Source organism: Rattus norvegicus, chromosome 1 (genome assembly GCF_021556685.1).
Source record: "Rattus norvegicus strain SHRSP/BbbUtx chromosome 1, alternate assembly SHRSP_T2T, whole genome shotgun sequence".
NCBI classification, from domain to species: domain Eukaryota; kingdom Metazoa; phylum Chordata; class Mammalia; order Rodentia; family Muridae; genus Rattus; species Rattus norvegicus.
In genome coordinates, this window is record NC_141534.1 from 254853880 (window position 1) to 254860848 (window position 6969).

The 6969-nt window shown below is 50.9% G+C and overlaps 1 pseudogene; it reads right to left on the reverse strand.

Moving 5' to 3' along the window:
- Window positions 1–4314: 4314 nt before the first annotated feature.
- On the reverse strand, window positions 4315–4437 carry LOC120100456 (small nucleolar RNA SNORA17; annotated as a pseudogene).
- Window positions 4438–6969: the final 2532 nt, after the last annotated feature.

The window sequence follows — 6969 nt, forward strand, 5'->3', positions numbered from 1 at the left end:
TCTTAAGGTCTCCTAAGAGGCTGACTTCATTTGTGTTACTCCAGAATGCAGAAACAGGGCCCACAAGGAAGTGTCGATGAGAGGAAGTGGACCAGAGACTGGGAGATCACTCAGTGGGGAAGAGTGCTTAGGTAGAAGACATGGGTTCAAGTCTCTAACACTCATGTAAGAAGCTGGGAATGGTTGTGTGTGAGTCTGTTATCCCAGAACTCTTGGGGGTGAAGACAGGAGGATTACAGGGATTTACTGGGTGTCAATCTACCTCCAGGTTCTGTTAGAAACTCCACCTCGAGGGGATAGGAGACTGAAAACTAGAGCAGAATATGGATGTCTTCCGTTGACTTCTTCGAATCTGTGCAGACATGTGAGCCCACAACATGCACACACAACATGCACGCACATACACCATGTAATTACTCTCCAGCCCCAGCTCCCACACAGAAGAGGCGAGACAGATCTGTGACAACTGAAGAGCTATCATGGCAGATGAGAGGGCAGACTGCCCGAGTCCATCTTCGCCTATGGGCTCTGGAGGCAAAGCTCAAATAAAGATGGGGAGAGGAAGCGAACAGGAAAGAGAGAGGGGACAAGAGAAACGAAGGAAAGGTTTGGGATTTCTACTGTTTTTTCTTTCCTGAGGATCTCTCCAAAAGCCAGACCAAGGCTTCCTCTGGACCACAAAGGCTTCTGACATGGACCACGTCACTCTCACTCCAGAACAGCCTGAGACCCTCATTTCCTCAGGTCACATCTATGTCCTCACCCGACCCATGACCTGGGTCAAATCCCCAGCTCTTTAATCTTCAGGATTCTTTCTTCTCTCCTCTCCTCTCCTCTCCTCTCCTCTCCTCTCCTCTCCTCTCCTCTCCTCTCCTCTTCTCTCTCTCTCTCTCAAAAGATTATTTATTCATTGTATGTACATGAGCACACTGTCGCTGTCTTCAGACACACCAGAAGGGGGCATCAGATCCCATTACAGATGGTTGTGAGCCACCATGTGGTTGCTGGGAATTGAACTCAGGACCTCTGGAAGAGCAGCCAGTGCTCTTAACCACTGAGCCATATCTCTCCAGCCCCAGGATCCTCTTTAGTGCAAAAAGGCTGTATTTTGCTGCAGGCTAAGCTGGGTACTGCAAGCTCTTATTCACACCCGAGTAGGGATTGGCTTCTGTTTGTTTGTGACTCTTGGACCTCCAGACTCTAGAGCTCTGGGAAAGCAAATGTCTGCCCATTCAGCTCCAGTCTGTCGTACTTTGTATCCCAAACAGACTAAGCCACACCCTCAAGGGAAAATCTGGCAAAACAAAAGCATTATTCCAAGTGCCATTCTGCTGCTTACTAGCTCAGGGCTCTTGTACCTCCCCTCCCCCCTCCTTTTCCTTTTGCTTGAGAACATTAAGTGCCATTGGCAAAATGTGGATGGGTCACCACACCCATCCCAGAGATGGAGAGCAAGAGAGAAGAAGAGAGACACTGTCACCCCGACTCAACGTCTTCCTGTGACCACTTGAAAAAGAAACCCCTCTCACATCAACACCACCTCCTCTGGGTGTCCAATTTGAGTTGTTTGGGGGTTGATGGCAATTGGTCACCTCCTACCAACACCGACCTCTCCTAGGTCTCCAGCATTCACAGGTACTCACCAGGGAACACGAAAGCTAAGAGACTCCCTGGTCTGTTAATATTCAAGTACCCACCCTCTTGGAGTGCACAGATGTAGGTAATAGTTCCATGTGCAAATTCCAAGGACGGATGGGTCCCCCAGGGCTATAATTCACACCCTGAGCCACTGTGGAGTGGGGGGCAGCCTCGAGAACCCCTTAGAGGGGCCTGTGAGGTCAGCTTCCCAGATCAGAGACAGGAGAGACTTACGGTTTATCTCAGAACAGCCCGAGCAGCAATGTCAATTTCAGACAAGCGGAGGGAACAGCTCCCTCCTCGGTGCCAAATTACAGGCCTTGTTTCTGATGAGCAGCTGCTCTGGCCATTGGCCCCGGCACCTCTCAGCGTGCCACCTCCTCTCTGAGTGCACATCTGGACTCACAACCTTGAGCAAGAGCCATACATTTTTCTTGTTGTTGACATATGGCCCTCCTGGGGCTCAGCAGGTCTGGCCGGCACAGACACCTTCCAGCATCCTGACCTCAAAGGTCCCGCATTCTCTAGACTGACCGAGGGAAAGCTTCCAAGTCTATGAGCTGCTGTGAGCTAGGAGTCTGGTGCTTCGTGCTGAGAGGGGCTCTTCAACTTATCACGGCCCTGCCAAGGAAGTGGAGGGGAGAGTAGATGTGATTAACGTGTAGCCGTAAAATGTTGCTGCTGCCATCAAAAACAAATCAAGAAATGTTCGAGTAAGTAATTGCAGACCCCGTGGCCCCAGCAAGCCGACCCACAGAGCCTCAACCTACTGAACAGCGGTCATCTTGTCCCACCACCTTAGTGGCGTTTGCCAATGGTTAGTAACTGACTGCAACAGGGAGCCTGGCTGCAGTTAGCTCATGAGGGTCTCCAACACCTTTACACTTAACTTTCAAACGAAACAAAACAAAACACGGAAGATGTTATCCTATAGGGGGAAGAATAGGACCTTGCTCTCAAAGGCCAACTGTGGTCAAAGTTGGTGTGCTAGAATTTATTTCTTTTTAAATTTGTTTTTTTTGTCTTGACTTTTTATTATTTTGTGAATTTCACACCATGCATCCCAATCCCACTCATTCCTTGTACCTGTCTTCCACCCTTCCAACCTGTCCCCCTCCCGACCTCCAAATAGAGAAAAAAAAATCTCATTGTGGAAGCCATAGTGTGCCCCAGTGTGTCCCACAGTATACCCTTTGGTCCACATTTCTCTACTTACAAATGTTCATTTGTGATGACTCGTTGGTCTGTTACGAGGCCTCTGGTTTCTGCTACTCTGTCAATACTGGATCCCCCCTCACCCCACCCTTTGGGAGTCTTCTCAGAAATTCTGTTGTTGCCCTGTGTCATAGAGATCTGGAGTTTGGATCTGTAGGACCGGCCCCATCACTCACTCCAGCAGTTCATCAATGGGGTAGATGTTGGGGGAAGCCAATTCAAAGCCCTGAGTCTGGGCCTGAGAGGTGTCTGAGCTGGTCAGCCTGCTGGCTCTCCTGCCCTCACATCCTCAAGGCCAGCATACCAGCAACCCCACAACCAGGGCCAGCTCTAACCCCAGGCTCTTCAGAGTGTTGCAGCCAGTGAGGGGCATGGCCAGCAGGGCAGACAAGTTGCAAGGCCAGTTCTCCCACACTCACACACTTGGGGATAGCTTACTCATCCTCCGCTTCCACCAGGGCCAACTCCACTGTGCTGCCCAGGCAAAGTCAGGGCTCTCCCAGGTGCTGCAACTGATGAGGGGCAGGGTCAGCTCCCCTACTCTCATGACCCCAGGGACAGCTTTCCTACCTGCCACAGGCCTGTGTGTGTGCGTGCGTGCGTGTGTGAGTGTGCATGTGTGCGTGTGTGTGTGTGTGTGTGTGTGTGTGTGTGTGTGTGTGTGTGTGTGGTCAGGCGGTGGTTCTCTCTCTCTCAACCATGCCACCTCACTGGAAATGAGTGGTAGAGTCAGTTCTCGTGCCCCAAGGCCAGCTCTCCCACAATGTCTAGATGAAGGGTAGGGTCAGTTCTGCAGATCCCTCAAACATCAACATCTCCCCAGACAGGTGGCAGCCCAGACCGGGGGATGTCCACTTGGCCTTTGGTGGTAACAGACCCCTGCTACTGCAGGGCCAAGGACACAGATGTGGCCCCTAGTGGCAGCACAGGTCAGGACCACCCCACCATGGTCCCAGGTGCATCAGGCTGTTCCTCACTACTCTCCAGTATCTAGTTCTGCCTCTCTTCATTGTGCCTGCATCCTTCTGTTCCTCTTTCTCTTCCACCACTCCACCACTGACTTGCTCCTTTTAGTGGCACCTGGGGTCTCCAAGTGTCTGGGGTGGTCTCAGAAGTGCCATGCCCTGTCTGTGCATTATGGTACTGGGCAGGGGTCATCTCAGGCATGGTTTGCCTCCCCAAACTCCCAGACCCGCATGGTGCCAGACTGGTGGTTATCCCGGGCTTATTCCTCACCTGAGCCACCTGAGTGGCCCTTTGAGAGGCCATCAGTCTCAGGCTCATTCCTACCTGGGACCAAGGACCCAAGGGTAGGGTTCTTCTAGTCTCTGGCTTGCTTCCCGTCCTGGGAGCCCTTCCAGGTCTTCCTGGCACCAGGCTAGTGGCCATCTCAGGCTAGCTACCTCTTCAGTCCCCCTGGTGCCAGGCAGGTGATTGTCTCAGGCTCCCAGTTTTTCAGGGAATGTTAGCCACTGGTCATCCAGGTGTTCATAGGTCAGAACACCGAGCGTAGTTATAGCCTGTCTCCTCCCTGCCACCTACATGTGACACAGCAGTGGTACCTCAATGCCCTCTAGGGGTGGGTTACCTTTTATTTTTAATTCTGTGTATGTGTATGCTTGTGTGTGGATATATGCAGAGGACGCCGGAGGGGTTGGAGCTCTTGAAATGGAGACCCATGTGGTTGTGAGCTACCTAATGTGGGTGCTGGAAACCAAACGCAAGTCCCCTGGGATATACTTCATCCACAGCTGCCTCCCAACCCTGCTTGGCTTCAAAGGTAAAGGAATCACGGTGTGAAGAGAAGGAGGAGAGAGAAGGGGAAAATATATAAGTGTATTCATCCGACCTGTGTCCTGGAGTGATTTTCTGACTGGGAGAGAAAGAAATGGTTGAGTCATGACAAAGAGCTGTGCAGTTAGAAAGCTGGCATCACCTTCCCCGGGAAACTCCCTCAGCAGGAACTGACTTACAGCAGGCCTGGGTGGCCATGAGCCTGTACACAGTCTGAGATTCAGAAAACAGAGTTTCACTGTGGCTCTCTGAGCTGAGGACTGGTTAGAGAAGAATGCATCTAAAAGTTCACACCGCAGATCCACAAGTCTGTCTCCGTGAGTTAAAACCAACTCCAGTTTCCGCTGTTCAGAAGAACGCCATGAGATCCAGTACAGGAGGGTGCTCAGTTCACCGTCCTTTCTGAGTGGGCTGCCTAGAGTTAGTATGTGTGAGACCCGGCACCCACTCTGATATCTCTGTGGTGAATTTCTCCACAAGTGGAAAGGTATACAGAGTAGTTGGGGCTGGGATCAATACGGGCGCCCCCGGACTCCCCTCTAAACATCAACATCACTGCCGAGGAGATGAGACTGACATCTAGGTTGCCAGTGGTCCTTTCCCACTGTAGGTTCCAGCATTCCTGGGGCCTTGTCTTCTCCATGCATTCTCAGAGGTCTGGATTCATTGTCTCATTAGCAATGTTCTCCCGACCTTGGTGCTGCTTGGCTCCCGTGCACATCCTTCTGTGAGGGTTTCTGGTTTAGTCTTGTTGGGTGGCACCTTTTGGCTATCTCAGAGAGAGCATTCTTGCTTTGTCTTGTTCTTACAAATGCATTCTCTTGTTCAGTGTCAGCACTCGAGGCTTCTTGATTCATTTTGTCCTATTATCACCCACCACCTACTTTTCTGACTAAAGGTTCATTACCAAGAATCAGGAGGGCCTCCAAGTTCGTTGGTGAGACCAGACAGACAAGAGAATGTTGCTTTCTATTAGACACTAACAGACCGAAGGGCCTCCTGACCCACATTATACTTGGCTGCTTGACACAGACATCAGTGTGACCTTGGCCCAAGTCCTCTGACATTAGCTAGGTAGCTATGGAATATGGCCAAGAAACATGCCCATCTTAAGCCTCCATCTTCTGGTGTGTGTGTGTGTGTGTGTGTGTGTGTGTGTGTGTGTGTGTGTGAGAGAGAGAGAGAGAGAGAGAGAGAGAGACAGAGAGACAGAGAGAGAGAGAGAGACAGACAGACAGACAGAGACACAGAGAGGCAGAGAGACAGAGAGACAGAGACAGACAGACAGAGAGACAGAGACAGAGAGACAGAGACAGACAGAGAGAGAGGCAGAGAGAGGCAGAGAGAGGTAGAGAGAGGTAGAGAGAGGAAGAGGAAGAGGAAGAACGAGAGAGGGAGGGAAGCAGAGAGAGACAGAGACAGACAGAGACAGAGAGACAGTAGTGTTTGTAGATTTAATTTCCTGTCCCCACCTGGTGAATGACTCCAGAGCCCTGATGAAGACCTTCTGCTGGGTCACTGTGCCCTTGTCTTTTGATCCTTCTTGCTTCAGCCTTACCATGTCAGTCTCTATCCCAGCCAGGCCTGAGATCAGCTTGAAGCGGAACTCTGTGATGACTGCCATGGGTGACTTCCCTGGTAAAGCCCAAACAACAGAAAAACTGCCCAGAGTCAGCCCTGAACTGGGCTCATTCGCTGTGTGAGCACAATTCTTATGGTCTGTAATCCTCCTTGGTCCTGGAGCAAGGCTGAGGAGCTGAGGTGTTGCTGCAGCCACAGCATTGTGGGACAGCAGTCCAAGTTTATGAGTTCAAGCCTCCATGAAAAAGGCAATAGTTTTAGCCTTGAGACTCTCTCTCTCCCAGTGAGGATGAGAAAATTCAAAATGGGCTCCACAGGCTCGTGTTCTCAGGACTCCACCCCGGCTTGTGGCATTATTTTTGAATGTTGGACGTCATTTCAAACATGGCTGCTTCCTTCTACAAACTAACTTTACCTTCATTGCTATGGATTAAAGGTGTGTGCTAGGATTTGCCTACATTCCTGCCAGATCGAATAGACCTAGAAGGTCTTGAGCTCTGGCCAGAGCAGCCACGTTGGTGGATTAAAATTCCTCTACACCGGGTTGGGGATTTAGCTCAGTGGTAGAGTGCTTGCCTAGCAAGCGCAAGGCCCTGGGTTCGGTCCCCAGCTCCGAAAAAAAAGACAAAAGAAAAAAAAATCCTCTACACCTGAAGATGATCCTGACTGACTTAAGACAGCAATGCCCAGTAAGACATGGTAACTGTCTCCAGCCCTGGACTTCTCAGACCTGCCAATCAC